Raw genomic sequence first — 22,939 nt, forward strand, 5'->3', positions numbered from 1 at the left:
CTGTGGACTTAATCTGTGTTCTCCAAGGGCTGAGGGAATGTGGAAAAGGGGTACCTCAAGTACTTCCTTCTAAAGACCTCTAGAGCCCCTTCTCCTTCTCTGTCATGGGCCACCTCCATAGGCCTTTTATAAAAATCTCTAACCCAGAAATAACGGATGGTCTCTGTGATAACGTATGTCTTCCAATGGAGAGAAAAGGGAATTTCCTCTCACCATGGACACTGTGAAGCTAGAGCCTCTGATGCTACCTCCCCACATTGCCCAGTCCTCTCCCTGTATAAGCAAGAGCTCAGGAATAGGGGTCAGGATGGGTTGAAGGTGGCAGGCTGGTTCCTAGAGCCGTGGCTACAAACTACTTTGTCCTATTGCCAGATGTCTTGGCTCTGCTCCTGGGCAGCCATCTTGAGAAAGCAAGTTCTTCAGTGTCTCTCTCTCTCTTTTTTTTTTTTTTTTTAAGATTTTATTTATTTTTAACAGACAGAGATCACAAGTAGGCAGAGAAGCAGGCAGAGAGAGTGGGAGGAAGCAGGCTTCCTGCTGAGCAGAGAGCCTGATGTGGAGCTCGATCCCAGGACCCTGGGATCATGACCTGAGCTGAAGGCAGAGGCTTAACCCGCTGAGCCACCCAGGTGCCCCTCTTCAGTGTCTCTTGTCTGCTGCTTTGTTTTGGACCTTAGCCACAATTCTGGGACACCAGACAAATCTCCCTCATCGTCTTGTTGCAGGCGTACCAGTCATGGACCTCAACAGTATTTTTACAGTAATTGCAGAACCAGATTGCACATGGGTGTTTCTTGTAGCAGCACTAGGTAAAAGCTGAGGGCAAGACCAGGCAATTGGGAATTATGGGGGAAATGGCCACATGAAACAAAAGAGACAGAGTCCAGAGCCCTGTGATGTGGGAGTGGGGGAGGGCAAAGCGTGGATAGAGAGAAGAGTAGGCGCTCTTGTGCCTCCAGGGGCCTTTTGGCTCAGGGGACCTCTCTGTCCAGTCTCATCCATTGTCAGAGACAATCAGACATCTCATGTGAAGAGGAGAATGGGAAAGAAAGGGGCCTCAGTGAAAGCCTCTCACCCTCCCTCAGTCTTCCCAATGCAAATGTCACATCCATTTGAGCTGATGGCCTGTCCAAAGCCCCTCCTGCCATAATGAGCCACACGGCCCCCTCCTGGACACTGAGCCCTTACAGGCTGATTGGGTAAGTGCAAAGGTGGCCACAGGATGGGAAAGGCATGGCTAAGGATTGTTTCTAGCCCCTAGCATCCAGGAGAGAAGGAAGCTTGGACAGGGTTTCAGTGAATCAATCACTGTAAGAAAGGCCTTCTTCCCTCTGAGTTCTCGGGCATGGTTTGTGGAAATGAGCTCCTCAGTGTTGCAGTTACAGTCAGAGTGTTGGGAGCCCTGGGATTCATTCATCTTGACTTCAGCATCGATTTCTTGTTCAGTAATTAGCTTACCAGAGCCCCTGATGGCATAATCACTCCATTTACATAATTAAGACATAAATCTTGAGCCTGGGTAGTCACCAGGACACTAAGGACACTGGACACAAAGAACAGCAGGTGCCTGACAGCTTGTAGCCCCAGTTCTACACTCACACCTGCTGATTCCATTTGCCATGACTTCAGCAGGCTGAGAACTTCATCTTAGAAACATTTTTTTTTTTTGGAAGGCTCATGCCAAGGAGATCAATCCACTTAAACTAGGCTTACAGAGAGGCTCTAATGGTCTTAAAATACGCTCACAATTTCTTTGGCACTGGTTCATTCAAAAGGTGGCGTCTAATTCCCTTTCTCGTCATCGTGGGCCAGAATCAATCAGTGACTTGCTTCTAAAGAACAGACTGTGGCAGATGGTATGTGATTTCCAAAGCTAGCTCAAAATTGCTGCTTCCTCCTCTGTCTGTCTGTCTGTCTGTCTGGGGAACTCAACTGCCATGTTATGACAGTATTCAAGCAGCCTACATGGGGGAAGAAACTGAGGCCGTCTGTCAGACACTGGCACAAATTCACTGTCCATGTGCGTGCACCATCTTGGAAGTGGATATTCCACACTCAGACAAGCCTTCAGATGACACAGCCCAGGCGGACATGTTGATGACCATCTCATAAGAAATCTCAAGTTAGGACCACCCAACTAAGCCATTCCCAAATTTCTGACTTACAGAAACTGTGAGGATAGTAAATGCTTCTTATTATATTTAGCCATCAAATCTTAATTTGTTATCTATAGTAAATAATTAATACAGAGAGCACGTCTCTCCCCAGTACTGCTTCTTCAGGAGAAGCTCTGATATCAAAACAAACATAGCTAAAAATGTTCATACTTTGTGATCCAGGAATTCCTCTTGTAAGAATTTACCTTATAAAAATATATGTATTTGCAAAATGTTTGTATAAATGTGTTCATTGCAGCATTCCTTGTAATAGTGAAATGCTCCATTTCAGTTTTCAGTGAAAACTGAAAGCAATTAACTTTCCCATCAATATAATTCAATTAAATAAATTATGAAGAAAAGTTGAATAATTCTATATAAGAATGAAAAAAATTGAATTAGCCATTAAAAAAAAATTTTCTACATGTAAAACTTCCCATCCAGACGGTTTATCATTTGGTTTGCCAACAATTTATGGAAGAAACACTTGAATTTTTATATAATTACGAGGAATAAAAAAATGGAACACTTTCCAACTCACGTATAACCTTGGTATCCAAACCTGACAGAAATATTAAAAGAGAGGAATATAATAAACAAATCTCACTCTTGAACATAAGTGTAAACATTTTCAAAAAATTTTCAAATTCAACAATTTATTGAAAGATATAAATCACGAATAAGTATAGCTTAAAGCAAAAATACAAGGCTGATTCAACCGTCAAAAAAAATCAACCTAATTTACCTTATTAATAGGATTAGGAGAAAATTCATGTGACTATCACAACAGATATGGAAAAAATCCAACAAAATGCAACACCCATTTATAGTTTTAAGGAAGAACCCCTTGACTGAATAGAAATAGAGAGGATACTTCCTTTCTAAATTATTATTTAAGACCTTCCAAAGTGCTCTACCAGCCTCTTCTCTTCCCTGGTTCAGAAATTTTGAGCTGCCTCCCGGTTTGCTCCTACCTCCTTTTTCAAGTCTACGCTCAAATATAATTTCCTCCAGAGGATTGTGTGCTACTGCTTCTTCAGGAGTTTATTTTAATTGGTGGATTGACTCTAAGTTTTGTCTCCTTCTCTAGTCAGAAGCTCTGAAGTCAGAGAGTTGTGGTCCCCTGCTTACTCCAGCACCTGACTCATCACAGATGGTCAGTAACTGGTTTCTCAAGTGATAACTGTGGGTTTAAGTGGGTGTCTGCGGGTGATTGCCTCCGGGCGAGAGAGCTAGTGGGATCCAGATAGTTCCCCTGGGAGAAGTCATTGCTGATGGCTACTTGTCCTGCTACTTAATGTCATTTCTATAACGGCATCCAAGATAAGAAAAGTTTTTCTGCTTCAGCAACAAAACTGTCCTTCCTTAAAATCAGTGTTTGATAAATCTTATCATGTACTATGTGGAAAAATGAAATAAGAATAAATTATTATTTAAGACCTTTAGTATCAGGTGTTTGCGGTTTGTTGACTTTTTTGAAAAAATCAAGTTAGGAACTTTTATTAAAATGAAAAATGCTCTTTCTTCATCTTAACCAGATGTGAAATGATGTTAAAACCTTTAAAGATGTATTGAGAAAAACCAGGCTTAAAAGAAAGATGACAAAACACATATGCTGTCACCAAAAAGAGATGCCTTCAGAGAAAAATAATTAAAACTCCAAGCTGCACAGAGATTGCAGATAGTTCTAGTGATCTGGCCAACAGGGAAAAAGCAAGCACTAAGGTCTTTGCCTCCAGTCTTTTTGTTCATTGCTTATGGCTGAAATTTCATATTCACTTCTTCCTGTTTGACTACACCCGACAATGGTAGCCATGGGAGGCGGACAATGACTCAGCCCACCCCGCTCAGCCTTGGAAGGGAGCAGATGGATTCTCAGCTGGTAAATGAGCTGCTTTTGTCTCCTTGCCATTCTGTGGTTTAGGGTTTTCTGCAGGGGTGTGGATGCTGAGCTGTCTGCTGACCTTGGGCCTGCTCTCCTCGGTTTTCCTGCCCTTCTTCACTACCATCCTCTCTGTCTTGGCCACGGGTCCTGCGGAATGGTGGCCTCTAAGGCCACTGTTGTGTCGCTGGTCTTCCCTGCCCTTGGCAGTCAGTCCTTCCTGCCCTTGGCAGTCAGTCCTTCCATTCCCTCTCCCTGCACAGGCAGGCTGGACCACCCCGGTCTGAGCCCACAAGGTGTCCACGTGCGGCAGGTGGGAACAGAGTCTGCAGTGGGGCTGGCACTGTGGGCTCCCACCTCGGGAACATTCCCTATCCCTCCTTCTGTCCCTGCTCCCACCCATAATTCTGGCAATCCTACTGTAATCCGGCATGAGATCCTCTCCTGTGGAGGCTGCTACAATGATTAGGGTCTGCTGGGTATTGACTGCCTTGTCCTGGAGCCCACCGGGGCCAGCGAGCTTTGGCTCTGCACGTTCTCCTCAACAGCATCAAACACCGTGCTCTCTCCATCCCCTGCACCATGGAGGCATCACTGGGATTCTTCTAGCTGGAGCAACGTGTGGACTAGGACGTCTTCCTCACTGTCCATCCTGCTGATGAAACCATATCCATTTCTTAATTGAGCTCTTTTACTGGCCCCAGACCTCGCTGGGATGCCTTTCCTGGCCCTGGGAGGTGAACCCCTCTCCCCACTGCTTCTCCAGGTGCTGATCTTCAGGGTCTCCCTGCTGCTGGGGGTTTTGATCCTGGTCTCTGGGGCTGAGCCTTCTCCCCGGTTGACGGCAGCTCATCAGGTGGTGGGAGGGCAGCTCAGGACTCTCCACCAGGATGTTTTCCTGTGGTGGTGCAGAATATCTAGAAAATGATGAGTAAAACAAGCAACAGACTTGATTCAATACTTCCATATAGATTACATCAGCAGAACATTTGCAAAAATTCCTCATGTATTTGGGACAAAGCAAAGCTTGATTACAAAACATAAGACTTGTAATAAGTCATATTCTCTGACCATAATCTTTAAAAATCTGAAAATCAACAATAAACAATACTCACTCTCCTTTGAAAAATAAAACCCTAACAATATAACAACTAACTGAAAGTAAGATACACATCTCTTAAATAATGACTACATTTAAATTATAACTAGGAAATAATAGAAAAAATATTATATATCAAAATGTATCCAGCTGAATCTACTTACAGAAATTTCTTTTTTTTACTATTAATGAAATTGGAAATAAATTAGGTAAGTATTCAACTTAAAAAAATAGAGGATATGATAACAAAATAAACCAAAACAGTCTAGAAAAAATTAATAACAATACCAATTAATTTACTAGCAAGTAAATTAATGAAATGGAAAACGGTAAGATTCTGGATGAATAAACAGTAAAAAAATGGGTTGTAAAATAAGACAATCTCTGCATCATTCACTGAAGACAAACCAGAAAAAGCAGTGTATGAAACACAGGTAAAAAGGATATAAGTAACTACAGATATGCAATACATATAAAAAATGAATATTATGTGGAACATAGCTGAAAGTTAAAGGAAACAGAGGATTTTTTTTTTTTTAGTCTTATATAATATCCAAAACTGGCTCAAAGAGAGAAAAGAAATCTGAACAGACAATAACTGTATAAGAAATTGGAACGACAACTAAAGATGTAACATTAAAAGCAATTCTAGATTCAGATGTGTTTCTAGGCAAGTTCTATCTAACCTTTAAAACACTGATCAATTCCATGTTATTTTAAATATTCCAAACCATTGAAAAAATGGAAAGTTTATAACTTATTTTAAGACAAATAAGCTTAGTTGAACTTAATACCAAAACATGACATTAAAATATTGGACTAATTTCACCTATGGAAAAAGATATAAACATTATAAACGTGATAATAACAACCAAAACCTCTCAGTGGTATGAGAAGACTCGGTACATCACAACCAAGTAGGGACTCTTCCAGAAATAGTCATATATAGGTTCGACATCAAGAAATCTATTAATGGGGGCGCCTGGGTGGCTCAGTGGGTTAAGCCGCTGCCTTTGGCTCAGGTCATGATCTCAGGATCCTGGGATCGAGCCCTGCATCGGGCTCTCTGCTGATTGGGGAGCCTGCTTGCCCCCTCTCTCTCTGTCTGCCTCTCTGCCTGCTTGTGATCTCTCTATCAAGTAAATAAAATCTTTAAAAAAAAAAAAGAAATCTATTAATGTATAGCTGCCACTAATCAGAAGAGAAAAGCCAAGACATTATAACAACAGAGTCTGAAGAAAACAACTGATAAATATTCACATTATTCTTAATTAAAATGCTAAGTGTAATAGGAATAAAAAAAAAATCATTGATGGTAGATGAGTATTTTCCCGAAAACAACAGCAAATCAGCAGTTATCTTCCTGGAGCTGGGGTAGGAGGAGCTAGGCTAGCTAGAGGAGCAAACAAAACTGGTAGTTTTTAAGTACGTGGTGGGTTCAGAGGTACTCATTATTAATTTTCATTATTTACATATATGTCACATATTTTATGTATTATTTTCTACATGATAATATCTAACACAATAGTGAACTTCATATTAAACAGTGAAATTCTGAGCTCTTTCCACTAAACTCAGGAACAAGACAGGGCTGTCATCAAGATTATTAAATATTATTTGGAAGAATTAGCTAATGTCCCCTAAATTAAATAACCCACATAAAAACATTTGCAATTGCAGTGCTTTTATAGCTAAAAGGCCCAAGGAATTCATTTTTTAAAAAACAAACATATATAATTGATAACTTGGTATGAAGACTAGATACAAGACCAATACAAAAACAATCCATGTCTTTTCTTTGTACTCAACAAAATCAGAAGTGGAAATAAAAGTCCCATTCCCAAAAGGGACAAAAAATGTAAAATATTGGTGAGGAAGATTTATAAGAGCACCGAATCTTTAAAAGAAAATACTAAAAACAAAATAGTCATATAGAGACACAGAAAAAGATAGGCTGTCTATACAAACTTTTTCATTTTGGTTTATGACAAATGATAAGAAAAATGAAAATAAAATAATATAGGAAAAATATTTAGAATGATATAAGAGATAATATCCTGAATATCCTGCTTGGGACTCTTACTCCCTCCCCCCGCCCCCTCTGCACTCTCTCTCAAATAAATAAATCTTTTTAAAAAGGGGGTGGGGGCCTGCTCCAATATACCCAATATCCTTAAAAAAAAAAAAAAAAAAAAAAGGAAATTTGGACACAGAAACAGACATTGAGGGAAGATGACATGAAGAGACCCAGAGAGGAGACGGCCATCTATAAGCTAAGGAGAGAGGTCTGGAACAGATTCTTCCCTCGGAGAAAGCATCATGGCCAAGACATTGATTTTAGATCCCCAGACTTCAGCACTGTGAGACAATGAGTTCCTCTCTGTTCAAGCCAGCCAGTGTGTGACGCTGGGTGCAGCGACCCTGGGGAATGAATGCAGTGAGACTGGTGGATGGGTAAAGGTTTGGACAGAGATAGGAATATAATAAAACAAATACAGTAAAAAGTTAATGAGAGGAAAACTCCAGGTGCGAAGCACTCGGATGTTCACTGTAAAATCCTTTCAACTTAGTCATAGGTTTGAAATTTTTAAATGTGAGAAGGAAAAGGAGCACATTACAAAAATGTTCCCTTAGAAGCAAGAACAGTCAATTTTCTTACAAATGGTAGTACCATTCCTAGGAGTCCCATGACTAGGAAACCCCACAGAGCAGATCAAAGAGTGTCAGATACAGCGATTGCCACAGTAACAGCATGTCCATGCGCATGTGCACACAGACACAGACACACGCACATACCTCCACAACCCACATCCCTGCACGTTGGCTTGGAAGTTCTACCTTGGAGACTCTCTTGTAAGAATAAAAATACCAGCATCTAAGTATGTGCTTGCTTCACTATTGTTTTTAGTGACCAAAACCTCCCCCTCAGCAGGGGAAAGGCTGACACGGCAGGGGGGCGAGGCCCGGGGGGCTGTCTGTGGAATAGTATGCTGCCGTTATTTGAATGAGGTAAAGCTATCTTGCTTTCCCCACCCTTAGCCTCTGCTCTATACTATGTTTCGACACAACCTGTATTGTAAAGAGTATTTTTGCTTTTATAATAAAGACATGTTTTTTTAAATGAAAGAAGTCACCCCTCTCCGGAGCCTCTTGCCCTCCAGACATGTTCCTGCACCCCCCAGCTGTTTAGGAGGAGGAGAGGCCCCAGGCCAGGCTGAGACTGCTTCCCCTGAGGTCAGGTGGTTGAAGCAAAGGAGCACAGACAGTCAGCCCAGGAGGCTAAACTGAGGGGACAAAATGGGCTCCTCCTGCCAGCTGAGCACAGTAGCGGTGGACACTGAGTTGGGCTTCAGGTCTGGTGAAGAAGCTGGGATTTGTTCACTGAAAGTCCAGGTCTTGGGGAGAGGGCAGTGGAACAAGGAACAGGGGATGGGTAAACAAGTCGGAAGATTCTAGAACCAGAATAGTCTGAGTCTGACAATTCTGGCCGTCCTGTTGCCGGAGAGACTGAGGAGACACCTTGTCCCGTTTTGTCTTTTGTAAAATCAGAATGATATCTACGTCCTGGTTTGGTGAGAGGAGTTGATGCCATGGTGTATATAAAACACGTGCCCCAGATGCTCAGGCGTGATCCTGTCCTTAGGATCCTGTGCACCCGGCCACTCAACAGCAGGTGCCCAGCCACGGGGACCACTGTCGAATGCCTGCAGTGTTCCCCTAGTCTCTTCTGGAGACGGAAGGAGGGAGAATCCTGCTTCTGCCCACCTTGCTCTCTGCTCCGCCGCCCAGAACTTCCTTCTGTCTCTTTTATCCTGCCAGCAGGCAGCTGAGGAATGCAGCCCAGCTCGGATGGCAGAAAGCCATGGGAGGAACACCCCGCACCAGAGGCCTGGTATTGACCGGTCTTGAACACTCACGCCAACAGCTCGTGTGTGCACGCTGCCCATGAAGACGTCAGATTTGGGGACCAAGTTAGGTATGTGGTCCCGGGCTCGGTTCCAATTGCAGCGTGTGTGTGTGTTTGTGTGTGTGTGTGTGTGTGTGTGTGTGTGTGTGTGTGTAAGTGAGAGAGAGACAGACAGACAGACGGGAGAAAGACGGCTGGCTTATTTCATACAAAAGCAGAAAGAAGAAGGAGGCAAAATCACGTTAGTCAAAATGTTATTTATGAAAGTCAGCAGGTGCTGAGCCTCGTGTGCACACCGGTCAGTGCCGGGGGTGTTTAGGTGAGTGTGTTCTGCTCCAAGAAGTTGCAAGGCTTCTGCGTGGTGTGCCGCTACCCTACAGGCAGTCTGGTCAGAGGGGTGAGGCAGCAGGAAACGCAGGGGTGGACCAGAACCCTGGAGAACCTGAGGCTGTGACAGACGTTCTGGGTCTTCCTTGACCTACAAGACGACCTACTCCTAAGCCTCCCAGACAGAAAGCAAGCCTCCTGTGCCTGGAAACCACTGGGCACCCCTCCCCGACTTCCTGCCATGCTGTGCCAATCTCAATGGTAATTCTACTGCCCCGCTAAACTCCTTCCTTGATAGAAGCAGAACACCAGAAGTCACCCTTCTTCAAATAAAGTGCCTCACACTGGATGGTGGACCCATGGATGGACAGGTCCTTCCTGTCCTCCATGACAATGTCCAGATCTCAGTGGATTCATCACAACTCTGCCCTTATCATGAGCCAGCCTCTGCCTTGTCCCATAGTCCCCCAGCACGTTTCAATCCTACTAACACTGCAAGATGACAGAGGAGGAGACAGATGGCTTTGGCTGCAGAATCGGAGTATGGGGGCTCTGACTCCCTTGGCTTCCCCATTGGCCTCGGTCTTGATCTCAACTGGCTTCTTGAACACCCTATTGCTGGCTTCTCGCCCACCTTTCTTTGACAGCCCTGTGTCCCGTCGCCTATGGCCTTCAGGTCTGCTCCTCAGGTCGCCTGTCATCGTCAGGTCTGTTTGCCTGCTGGGTGGTCTTTGAACACAATCCTCTTCTCGAAGGCTGGCCAACCTCTGTCGACATAGCCACTTCCCTCCCGTTACCTAAGGCTGCAGGCTGAGCTTAGTCTGGTTTTCTCTCCCTTGGCGAGGTCGTTGCTTCGTGGCTGTGCGATTCAAGGCTGCTGCCCCGGGTTGGCCCTTCCCATCATGTCTATTGCATAATAAGCGCCTTTGTTCCTGGCTGAGTGTCGACATTACTCAAATGTGACAACGCTCCCTTTGTTCTCCTCCTCCCAGTGCATCAGCGTCAGCCGTTCCACACCACACCACCGTGAAAACCAAATCAGCGGGCGCCTGCTGGAAAATTGATGCGTGATGCCCGAGAAGCTTCTTGCTCCGGATGCTAAAGAGATGCCCATTACTGGCACCTTCCTTGGCTGTCTCAGAATTGCTCGAGGGCCCTGTCGCTTTGTGAGCTGCGCCAGTAATGAGCTGTTAAGCCTCACCTACCTTGGCCAATTGCACTGTCCTCTCCGGACTCACTTCAGTGTCTAGAGTCGGAGATTCCCAAGCAAGACAGTAACCTCAAGAGCTCATCGAGCCCATTCTCCAGCCTTTGGGCCGACAAGACCCCTGCCCAGTGTCTAAGAAGAAAGCACCACCGTTATCCTTTCAACCCTCATAAGCCCCCCAGCGAAGGAGGTATTCCATTCCCATTTTACAGATGAAAACAATGAGGGTTGGCAGGAATACAAGGCTAGTAAGTGCTGGCACAGGCCAGGAACCCACACTGAGGGTTGGTTTCACCCTCCATACAGGCCCTGCAGACTTGGAGAAACACCTTCTAGGTCAGCTTCCCCTCCCCTGCTTCTCATCTCCTCCTGTCAGAGTGGAATAGGACTTGAAAAGGGAGCCTTTGCTCCAAAGGCCAGCAGAGTCCCAGGTCTTATCTCTGTGGAGCAGCGTTCCTATTCCTCATAGAGGGAGGGTGGCAGGGGCTGGATGACAAGCAGGCATGACTGAGCCCAGCTCGCAGGCCATCCCCAAAACTCGGCGAGGACATGGTCTCTGTAAGCTAGAGCTTTCCTCTCACCATCCAGTATGGAGGGGGTTGGCAAGAATAGAGGCCCAGGTGAAATGCAGGCTCATAGGTCTCCAGGCCCAGGGGCAGCCGCCCTATTGAGGTCATCCGGACAGTGAGGCAGCCAGACCGTGAAGCCTAGAATCGCAGGCGGGCAACTTCGGGGCTTCCCTGGTGAAGTTGCAGTCTGCCTCCCACATCTGTATCCTTCCTTTGCCTGCCTCTGTCTGTAAGGTGAGGCTCCCTGAGTTTGGGGAGCAGGACCCCCTCTCTGAGCTGGAGGACAGGGGATAACCTCCCTCACTTTAATTCCCAGCCCTAGAGGATGGCTTCTCAACAATAGAGAGAACCATTCTGGAGGCTACAGGCCCAAGATGGTGTTGGTCTGGTCCGGTTCTGGCGAGAGCTCCCTTCTGGGTCGCAGCCTGCTGATTTCTCCTCGTGTCCTCGCGTGGCAGAGAGAGAGGGGAAGCAAGTTCTCCGCGATGCTTCTAAAGGCACTGAACCCATTCACGAGGGCCCCACCCTATGACCTCAGCTCATCTAACCACCTCCCAAAGCCCCAGGCCTACCATCTCCTTGGGTGACAGAGCTCCCCCACAAGGACATTCAGGGAGGACACAAACGCTCAGTCCATCATGGGCTGGAAGGTTTTTCCTTTCCTTTTTTAATTTTTTTGTGAGTAACCAGAGCAGCTTTCATGGAGCTAGCTCCATTCTTGCCCATGGAGAAGGAAACCCACCTGAAGACCACCACAGCTCATGCTTCTGGCCTTTCTGGACAGCACCTGCTCCCCCCACCTGCCCAGGGTAGCTCAAGCCGAGGCTGGGGAACACACAAACGTGGGTCAGCCAGGGCTCCGGGACTGGAGTAAGAGAAGGCAGAGAGGGTGGTGGGGTGGAGACCCGGGCAGGACGAGGGAGGGGAGAGAGGACGAAGACTAGAAAGAAGAAGTGAGGCGGGTGGGGGGGGCGGGACGAGAGAAGAGGGGAGAATAATAAAGTGTGGCAGCAGAAGGGCAGAGAGGTGACACCAAGTGCTTCTTGCTATGGGGACCCTATTGGTTTCAGGGCCAGACTGTGGGAACTTCCGGCCCCCTGCTCACTGGTTTTCCTGCAGGTGACCCAGCCTGAGCAGCCCAGAGCAGAAGCCGCTCTAATAGTGATGATAATACTAATAAATAAAACGGGCGAATTAGGGCTGAAAGAGAAGCCATTCCGCAGCACGTTTGACCTCATCTGGTGTCTAGTGGGGGAGGGGGATGGATTTTCAATGCCTTAAAATAAGTGTTTTTGAGCCAGAAAAAAAAAACAAAAAACCCTTGGGCATCTCAGGGACTTTGGACCCCCTTATTTTACAGATAAGGCTCAGAGAAACTAAGTGGTTTTGTTTGTTTGTTTGTTTGTTTGTTTGTTTGTTTTTGACAGCTCTTAGCAAGTGAGGAACGGAATCTGACCCAGGAAGTCTGGACTGCCAGTGTGAGTGGCTTCCCAGGGCTGAGTGTCAGGGGCTCAGAGGCCGGGCAGCCCTGGGTTCCGGTCCCAGCTTGTCCTCTGCCCGGCAGGAGAGACTGTTCCTTTAGAATCGCCCATCTGGAAAGGGTTTTGGGAGCCGTGGCAATGCAGGAACAGAACCGGTTCTCCTTTGAGTGTAGCAGGATTCTTCGGTGGTAGCGTCCCCTCGCGGTGCTGGAGGGGCCCCGAAAACAAGGACTGTTTTAGCGCTCCCCCCCACCCCGCCCCAGCCCAGCCCAAGAAGCTCCGAGAACCTAGCTCTCACTGCAAGGGAAAGTGTTTTATAAAGTGCTGCTCCCCACACAACAACGACTTGACATCTGTGCCCACATCGTCTGTGCCCACCGTGTTCCACCCCCCGCCGGGGACCTCACTGCACAGACCTGTGCCCTCCCATAAAGGAGCCGCTCGCCATGGTGGCTATTTTCATTTCAGTTCATTCACAGGAAACAAAACGTAAACTTCAGTTCCCCGGCTGCTCACCCTCCGAGGACGGGACATGTCCATCGCTGCGGAGAGGAGCCCTGGGTGCTGATGGCCTCAGGTCCACTCGGGTAGTTTTGTTGTTGTTTGCATGCTTGTCCGTTTCTGCTGATTCTTCTAAATCGTTGTAAGCCCAAGTGTTGGCGGTCTGCAACTCCCCAGACTCGGGGACGGCATCACTCCATGTCCCCAGCTGGCTCTGCGGGTCAAGGAGAGGCCGCGTGTGCCTACAGAGTGCGTGCTGGGACTCCTTCCAGAGCAGCAGACAAGACAAAAGAGGTGACTTCCCGCCGTCTTCCACCTTCCCTGGGGCTCACTTAGTCTCTTTCCTCTGTCATCCCTGATTTTCTCTGTCACTCCCCCAAGTCCCCAGGGACCACAGGTTAAATACTTTCAAGGTCTCCTCAGGCTCCAGGGTCCTGCTGAGTGGAACTGAGCACGGGGGATTGATGGCTGAATTCCAATCGGCTCATTCCTCCACCGCCCTTCTCATTTCCCCTTCCTTACCATGACCTCAATTTCCAATCTAATACGTGTGCTAACAATAAGGCAGCAACTGTAGCCACCTGCGAATTGGAAGCTGAAAAGTCCAGACTCCTGTTCCCTCGCAGCTGTTGGCTTCTCCAGAAGGAGGAGAGGAGGTACAGGAAGGAGGAAAGTGCTGCCTCCTGCTTCCCCAGCAAGTGCTGTTTATTTTGCCACTCAAGTGAAAGAAGACAAGCCTAGCAGAAGACGATACCCACCAATTTCCTAAACCATAGAGAACGCTCCTCTGTCTCTGCTGCTTCAGTTTCTTGGTCCCAACTAACACTCTTCCTATTAGCTCAGATGTCTTGTGTGCACGTTTTCACTGATTCGGTTACTCACTCGTTTTTTCTAAACCAGAGCTGCACCTAGGAATCACCCGGAGAGCTGCTGCGAAGAACACCGGCGCAGATGATAGGCAGGAGAACTGAGTCTGAGTCAGTGAGGAATGGGGATGGAGGCACATGGAGAGTGGAGGGGCTGCTGGGCCTGGGCTCCTGTGTTTTGCAAAACATTCCTGCATTATTCTGCAGTTCAGTCTTGGGTAGGAAGCCCCACGTTCATCCATTCCTTCATCACCCCTTCCTTTATTCATTCAACAAACATTCCCTGAATGCCAAGGACTGTGTTGGGTAACGGGGAGACGATGGAGCTCATAAAGAGAAAAATATTTCGGGTAACTCCACTATTGTGGCTTAGGGTGAAAGAATTCTATGAAAGCATGGATTGGGGGAGGATAGGGGGTTCTTACTTAGCCTTGTCTGGGGTATGGGGGCCAACAAAGCCACCCTACAGTTGGACACAGTGACAGCATACACTCCAACCAGCTAATTATCTCTAGTATCCTTCATCAGGCAGTGATCAAGACAGAGAAGATGGGCAGGACTGACCCAGGGCAGAATTCAAAGGACACAGATCTCAGCACTGTCCCAAAGAGGAAAGAAGCCTACCACAGCCCCTCGAGTTGGTCAGACCACAAACCTGAAATTGCAGTGGCCTTGCCCCATTAACAACATGAAATCTGATCAGAAGCAAGGCAGTGTGTGCTCATGAAGAAGCCACCAGGGCTGGGGGGAATGGCCGTGGGAAGGCCAGGGGAAGTTTTCACTCCTTTGTCCACATTTTTGTCCATGTTTTTGCCAACATTTCTGAGCATCTCCAGTGAGTCAGGCGTGCTGTCAGACACTGGGGACCTGGTCCCAGTGTCTTCAGTGATTGCATGGTCTTGAGCAAGATAAGGACTTGGTCTCAGTTACTTTACCCATAATGGAGGGCATAATGGGGGAAAATCTCTGACTTCTGAGAGGCTCTAACATAACTTATTCTATGACACTCTGATGAAGGGTTAGAATAGAAACACATTCTTTGCCTCCTAAGTGTGGCAACCCGTTGCCGCCATTACAAGATGGCGCCGGAGAGCCTCGTAAACAAGTGGTTGGACGCGTGGCCTTAAGCTTATTCTGCCCAGCAACAAGGCTGACCTACCATAGTGAGCCACGTACCCCAGAATGAGACACGCCCCAGCTAGCTTGTATATATGTGCAGCCCTGGCTCTACCCAGGCGCTTCCTGCTTCCATCACCCTACAAACCTCAACCAAGTGCACTTCAATAAAGCGTGATAGAGAAGAATCCTGTGTCGGTGGTCTTCCTTCCTCGCGGGCGAGCGTTGGCGGGCCACAGCTGGTGCCGAAACCCGGGATAGTTCGGCGGACACCGCGGGGAGCCTAGAAAGGATTCAGAACTCTACATGCGAAGTGGTCGGCGCCGGTAAGTATTCCCCGGTATGTTATTTTGGACACTTGAGCCTTGGGTAGCTGCTATAGCTATAATTGTCCTTGCAGTTGTAGCCTTGCTTTTTTGCTTTTGGATACGTGAGTGCAAATATCCAGACTTCGTGAGCCCCATACAGGCACTATTAAAAGAGAGGGGGTTAAGGATCTCAGAGAGGACAGTCAAATCCGTTCTTAAAGACATAGATGAGTGTGCCCCGTGGTTTGCCGTGTCGGGGGACTTAAACCTTCCCTGCTGGGAAAAGTTAGGAAGAGATCTGGATGCAGCCAAGGCCAATCAGCAGCTTAAATCAGGCACCCTACCCTTATGGAGAGTTATACATGCGTGCTTACGGGACGGAAAACACGTAGAGCATCTGAAAAAGGGCAGGCGTGCTTTAGCGGAACATCAGGACAGCCTTTCGGAATCAAGTAGTATAAAGGAAGGGGGAAACAAAAAACAAATGAAGAAGTCAGAAAAGGGATATAAAAGAGGAAGTGAAAAACAAAAGGAAACAGATGATAAAAGTAAGCACAAAAAACATCAGGCAACCGCTCCCAGTGCACCCATCTACCCGAGTTTAGATGAGTTCTATGAGGAATTCGCCGCTCTCAGTGTAAAGCAAGAGAGGGACTCGGGAGATGACTCACTAACGGAGGACGAGGAGGAGGAGTTAGAGGAAGAGGCGGCTAGATATGAGGAGGAGCGATACGGACTGCCGCCTCCGGCAAGAGCTCCGCCTCCGCCTTATCCAGGCAAGCAGAACGGAGGGGCCCATAGGCTCTCTCGAAAAACGCTCAGATGCCTTGCCGAGTTCACCCCGCTGGACGCTGTCGCGTTCCCTGTCTTTGAAAACCAAAACCAGCAAAGATATCATGAGCCCATACCCTACAAACAGTTGAAGGACTTAGTAGAGGCCGCCCGTACTTGGGGGCCCAATGCACAGTATACGTTAATTTTACTGGATAGGATCACCACCGCAGCCCTGACACCAAATGATTGGTGGGAGATAGCTCGAGCGTGCCTAAACACAGGACAGTATCTAGACTATAGAGCAGTGGTTACAGAAGCCGCGCATAATCAGGCGCGAGTGAATGCTCGTACACCAAACACAGCACCCTGGACTGCTGATATGCTACTGGGGCAGGGACAGTGGGCTGATAACCAGACGGCCTTCCCGGTGCCTGTTTATCAGCAGATCGTAGAAATATTTAAAAGAGCATGGAGGATGATACCTAAACGGGGAGAGGTATCAGGAAACCTGACTAAGATAATCCAAGGACCGAATGAGCCTTTTTCAGATTTTGTGGCTAGAATGATAGAGGCAGCTGGAAAAATTTTTGGAGACGCTCAGGAGGCCATGCCTCTAGTGCAACAGCTTGTTTATGAGCAATGCACTAAGGATTGCCAGCGAGCAATCACACCATGGAAAGGAAAAGGTTTAGATGCGTGGCTAAAGGCCTGCAGAGAGATAGGAGGACCACTCACCAATGAAGGACTGGCCAGAGCTATGATAGCGGCTACTAAGCACGGGAGACGTGATGGCTGCTTCATTTGCGGACAGCCGGGACACGTAAAGAGAAACTGTCCTAACAAGGAAGGCTTCAGGGCAAAGGGACCAAATACCAAGCAGCCAGGGACATGCCCAAGATGCAAGAAGGGGAAACATTGGGCCAATGAGTGTAGATCCACAAAAGACATTAATGGACAACCTATAAATAACCCATATGTCCCGGAGTCAAAAAACATGCAGAGGGGCCCACGCCCTCAGGGCCCGAAAATATATGGGGCGTTTCAGGAGGGGATCCTTCAGCCGCCGAGAGCACCCGACGAGCCACGACAGGCTCCGCGGGGCTGGACCTCTGCGCCACCGCCGGACTGGTTTTAACCCCTCGTATGGGTATACAAGCGGTTCCTACTGACATGTCAGGACCTCTTCCTGTAGGCTCGGCTGGGCTGGTTTTAGGCCGATCATCCAGCACCATGAGGGGCTTATTGGTCCTCCCCGGGATCATTGACCCAGACTATCAGGGTACAATTAGGGTTATGTGTCACTCACCTTTTGGCATTGTCTCCATTGCCCCTGGGGACAGAATAGCCCAGCTGGTAGTTCTCTCATCCTTGCATGACCGTTTCCCCGCCCAAAATAAGGTCAGAGGAGATAAGGGCTTTGGATCCTCTGGAGTCAATATGGCCTACTTATCTTTGGAGCTAACAGGTCGCCCCATGTGTAGTTTGGAGATAGAAGGAAAGGCCTTCACCGGTCTAATAGATACGGGGGCCGACCGAAGCGTCATGAGCCAACGATTCTGGCCAAGGAATTGGCCGCTGCAAAAGGCCTCTCAAACATTACAGGGGCTAGGCTATCAAAACACACCTGAGATTAGTGCAAAAACTCTACATTGGAGGATGGAAGGGAACAAAGGGACTTTTCAGCCGTTCGTACTGGACCTTCCCATCAATCTCTGGGGAAGAGATGTCCAGAGTCAATTAAATCTAATTCTGACTAATGAGGGAACGTATTCCAAACAGAGCAAAGATTTGATGATGAAACAAGGCTATATGCCAGGCAAAGGCCTAGGTAAATACTTGCAGGGAGAATCAGAGCTAGTCAGTCCTAGCTTGAAAAATGATAGAAAGGGATTGGGTTTGAGCGCGCTAACCGCACGCTTAAAGAACTAATACAAAAACAAAAAGGGGGAATAGAGGCGGTTATGACCCCTCGAGATCGCCTATCCCTAGCAATCTTTACTATCAATTTTTTAATTCTGGATGCCAATGGCAAAAGTGCGGCAGATAGACACGCAGAAGAGGCTGAGGCCATAAAGGAACGTGTAATGTGGAAAGATATCCTGGATAACAAATGGTATGGACCGGATCCCGTGATTAGGAGATCCAGGGGAGCTGTTTGTGTTTTTCCACAGGACCGCTCGGATCCGGTGTGGGTGCCATCACGACTGACGCGAAAGTTGGATGAAAGAACCGATGACAACACCAAAGAAGCAGACATGGACTCCAACCCTGGAGATGCTGATAGTGCTGATGATCTGCCTGACCAGAGTTGAGGGAGCTACCTTTTGGGCCGTTTCAAGAACATGGCCCATCCCCATGCCAGTCACAAACGCGACAAAAATATTACCCCATCTGTATGTTCCAGAATGTGTTTTTGATTTACCCTGTAAACAAATCAATAATAAGGTACAGCGTTATAACGCTACAAATTTCAACCTTCAAGGCACCTTGTGCTTTACCACTCTCGAGAACAGTAGTTCCTGTTTCATATTAGAGAAAAAGGACTTCCCTGTCCTAGCTCTAATGAGGGAAAAGAGGGATTTTGGCATTACGGCCGCCATCGTCACAGCAATTGCAGTATCAGCCGCTGCAGCAGTTACAGCTGGAGTGGCCATGGCCAACCAAGTTCAGACGGTAAATACTATAAATAACATAGTGTCTAAGACCTCAGAGGTCCTAGTGCAGCAAGAAGCCTTTAACAGACATTTAGCCTCTGGTATATTACTTGTTAATAAGAGGATAGATTTGGTAGAAGAAAGTATAACAAAAATGTTTGATGTTGTGGCTATGGGTTGTGTATGGCGTAAAGAACACCTGTGTGTAACCCCGTATTATGCTTCATGGAATGACTTAAAAGTCCTGTCCAATTATTTGAAAGGAAATTGGAGTGCAGAATTCGATCAACTGCAGGCTAACCTGAGCCTGCGAATCCTTTCCTTGAACTCTACCCGAGCGGAGATGGTCTCCCTTGGGGAGTTCACGGACTGGCTGGTTTACACCTTCTCCTATATTAAGGAATGGGCTGGAGTAGGAGTCATGGGCATGCTAATGTTTGCAGGACTACTGGTGGCGTTGTTCTTAATTCTGAGGGTAATGAGGGCTCGCAGAAGAGAGAAGGTGGCCATAGCGCGTGCCTTTGCCGCTATAGGGGCTGGAACATCTCCCCAAGCTTGGCTCAGCATGTTAAATGAAACATAGGTTGTGCTCTTGCACTCGGAGGGCTTTGAGTAGCCCATTGCACCCGAATAGAGACAACCTTGCATTTTCCGCGGGTGGTTTGCACCTAGGAGTGCACAGGGTGAGCCACCCTGAAAGTCATGAGTGTCTGCATACGGGTACCTCCGTTTCTCTCCCGTCCCTAGGCAAAGGAGGACATGTTTACTAGGGGACACTCCTCTGATTTTAGCCATGACTGCAAAATAAAAGAAAAAGGGGGAGATGTGGCAACCCGTTGCCGCCATTACAAGATGGCGCCGGAGAGCCTCGTAAACAAGTGGTTGGACGCGTGGCCTTAAGCTTATTCTGCCCAGCAACAAGGCTGACCTACCATAGTGAGCCACGTACCCCAGAATGAGACACGCCCCAGCTAGCTTGTATATATGTGCAGCCCTGGCTCTACCCAGGCGCTTCCTGCTTCCATCACCCTACAAACCTCAACCAAGTGCACTTCAATAAAGCGTGATAGAGAAGAATCCTGTGTCGGTGGTCTTCCTTCCTCGCGGGCGAGCGTTGGCGGGCCACACCTAAGCTGATTTTTCTCGTGGCTGGTGAATAATGTATATACTTTTGTGGTGTTATGAGGATGACCCAACCATCATCCATTTCTGGAAATCAAACTAAATCCCAATGACATGTCTACAACCAGGGGCTGAGCCCCGATGAGAGGTGTGCACTCTACGGAGCCTGGGGTAGAGATGTGTTGAGACCCCACCCCATTCCCTTTTAGTTCTCGGGGGTCCCTGTCTCCAGTCTGCCCCATCTCAAAAGCAATGCTGTGCGAGAAACTCTATCTACTCTGGCATTACCTATGCATTTCTACTTAGTTATTTGTCTGTGTGGTTGTGGTTGTTCCAAGCCCCAATTCTAGCCAACGTGCTTTTTGCCTAGCAGCGCTTAGACATGGCACCTGTTCAAGAAAGTCTCACCAGGCCAGTGCTCCTTATAGTAGGAAAAGGGCCTTCCGAAGTTGAGGGAGAAAGAAGGGTTCATATTCTGTTCTGCCCAGAACCGGTTCCCTTCTGTTTTGTCCTATCCTTTGAAAACTACAAAAGAAAGGCTATACTCTACATAAGGGAAGGCAGGAATTTGGCAATTCAGAAGCACCAGGCTTTAAATTCTGACTGCTTTCTAATTAAAGCCATAGGAAGTTCATGATACTCTTCCATATTACACCTACAGAAGCAGAAATTTCATGTGTTTCACTCTACAAATAAACATAACCTCTTTAGGTCTGAGTTTGTTCATACGTGGAATGGGAGCAAGTCTATTTACCTAGCAGGACTGTTGCGATGCTAAAGGTGGTGGTTAGTAATGTGCCCACATGGTACCCAAATACACTCCTTTCGTGTGAAACCTGAAACCCAGCATCTACTGAGCGCTGGGTCACTGGCCCCCAAAGTTCAGCAGTCATCATGGTAATGAGCTGCTTGACAGCCATCTGGTCACCCTTTCTTGCCCAAGCCCAGGTCACTGCAGGGACCACATCACAGCCTGGCATGGTGAAGGACTGGGATCACACAGACTCTGCAACGGTCTGCTCTGCCCTTTTCCATTGGTGGCGCTGGAGCACGTCAGGCCTCCTAAGACCCCTGGCTGCCCCTCTGATGAAGGGGGATGGGGAGCCATTCTGCCTCCAAAGTTTGTTTAGAAAATTAAATGATCGCATTTACAAAGTTCCTGTCTAGAGCAGGTTCTAAATAAATGGCCCAAGTTCATAAGGGACACAGGGTGGGGACCCCAAAGGGATCAGAAGAGGGGCCAGGGGGTCAGGTAAGTGGGGAGAACTGAAAGCTGGGTGAACCCAGAAGTTTCCCTACCCATGCTCTGAAACATCACCTTGGAGAGAGGTTTCGCTTGTCGGGAACCTGAAGGAAGGATCCCCTTCCACTGGAAATTGTACTGGAAAGAGAGAGAGAGCAAAAAACAATTACCATAACCATTGGCGAGCAGATGCCGGACGCAGCTAAGACCTAGTGCCTTAATTGGGGATTAGAGGCTGAACTTTACCGACGCACTGCCTCTGTGGCCTTGTTAATAACTGGAAAATTCTCTATGCAGGTGCTGTGACCTTTTGTGATGTGACCCAGAGGTTGGCTGCGCTCCAAGGAACATGCTGCCCCCAGCCAGACACAGCGGCGACCTCCCCACCTGCTTCTCTCTGGCCCAGCACAACACAGGTTTGTGCTTCCCCTTCCCCACTCCTGCAGCACTGACCCTGAGGGACAGGGGAGGTAGACAGACCTGTCAAAGACATGTGCCTACTCGTCTGTGTCATTTGATGGGGCCTAGGTAGTCCTGGGGTCCCCAGATTTCTCTCCTTCCCATGGTCTGAACTTCCATCATTAGATTTAATAAAATCACTTTAAACTCAAGACCTAAAGGTTTTGCAGTAACAATGACCTGTCTACTAGGTTTCCCATGATCCAGGTGGAAAGTCCCATTATGATGTCATCTTGTTTGATTCCCTAATCATCCCCTAATGGTCCTGTCAGTGGGGAAGGACAGGAGATGCTCTTCATACTTCCAGAGGCAGAACCAGAGCCCAGAGGTTGGGCAGCCCCAGAATCAAGACCCCGTCCAGGTTTCCTGACACTCAGTCCTTTCCCACAGCGTCGGGTGCATGAGTTTCAGGTGGACGGGAGTGGCTGAAAGCCTTGGATGCCCATTGTGTGGGGGTGGGAAGCAGGTGCCGCTGACCGGGAGGGGCGTGAAGGCCACTGTGCTGGTCTCTGCTCAGCCTTGCCCACGGGCCACTAACCACAATAATCGAAGGATGTTTAGGACAGAACGTTACCCAAGAGAATATTCAGAGAACAAGAGTCAGAGCTCAGAACCTATCAGGAAAAGCAAAGGGTCCTCTGAAGTCCTTTGGTGGGGGAGTAGGAGGGTACCAACTCCTGCCCCACTAGGCCTGGCCTGCCGCAGGGGCTGCACAAGGTGACCTCTGTAAGACCCTGGGCATGCAGCGTGTCTACCTCTGACCTGGCAGCACTTCCTCTGGTCCTCCTGGTCCTGGGAAGAGATGAACCCTTCAGCCATTGGTCATGGGTTGAGACCTGCTTTGCTGAGGGAGGGTGCGATGGCAGTCACAAAGCAGGATGACTCCCATTCTGATTCATGGAGCTCGCAGCCGATGCGGAGAGCTGGGACAGACAGATGTCAAAAGATGAGGAGTGCATCACCAAGTGGTGATGCAACATGGAGGCTTAAGTGGGTAGAAGAAGAAAAAATGAAACAAAATGGGATTGGGAGGGAGACTAAACATAAGTGACTCTTAATCTCACAAAACAAACTGAGGGTTGCTGGGGGGAGGGGGTTTGGGAGAAGGGGGTGGGATTATGGACATTGGGGAGGGTATGTGCTTTGGTGAGTGCTGTGAAGTGTGTAAACCTGGTGATTCACAGACCTGTACCCCTGGGGATAAAAATATATGTATATAAAAAATAAAAAGTTAAAAAAAAAAAAAAAAGAATAAAAAAAAAAAAAAA

The 22,939-nt window shown here is 47.7% G+C and overlaps 2 long non-coding RNA genes across 2 annotated transcripts; one reads left to right on the forward strand and one right to left on the reverse strand.

Moving 5' to 3' along the window:
• Positions 1-8,973: 8,973 nt before the first annotated feature.
• LOC309840494 lies at positions 8,974-12,656 on the forward strand. The gene is made up of 3 exons (XR_014298631.1): positions 8,974-9,113; positions 10,364-10,768; positions 12,575-12,656. It is a non-coding gene; the product is annotated as an uncharacterized lncRNA (long non-coding RNA).
• A 602-nt stretch (positions 12,657-13,258) lies between these two features.
• On the reverse strand, positions 13,259-21,816 carry LOC309840495. The gene is made up of 3 exons (XR_014298632.1): positions 21,693-21,816; positions 21,288-21,350; positions 13,259-13,343 (listed from the first exon to the last, which is right to left on the reverse strand). It is a non-coding gene; the product is annotated as an uncharacterized lncRNA (long non-coding RNA).
• Positions 21,817-22,939: the final 1,123 nt, after the last annotated feature.

Source organism: Mustela nivalis, assembly GCF_964662115.1.
Source record: "Mustela nivalis genome assembly, chromosome: 9".
NCBI lineage: Eukaryota > Metazoa > Chordata > Mammalia > Carnivora > Mustelidae > Mustela > Mustela nivalis.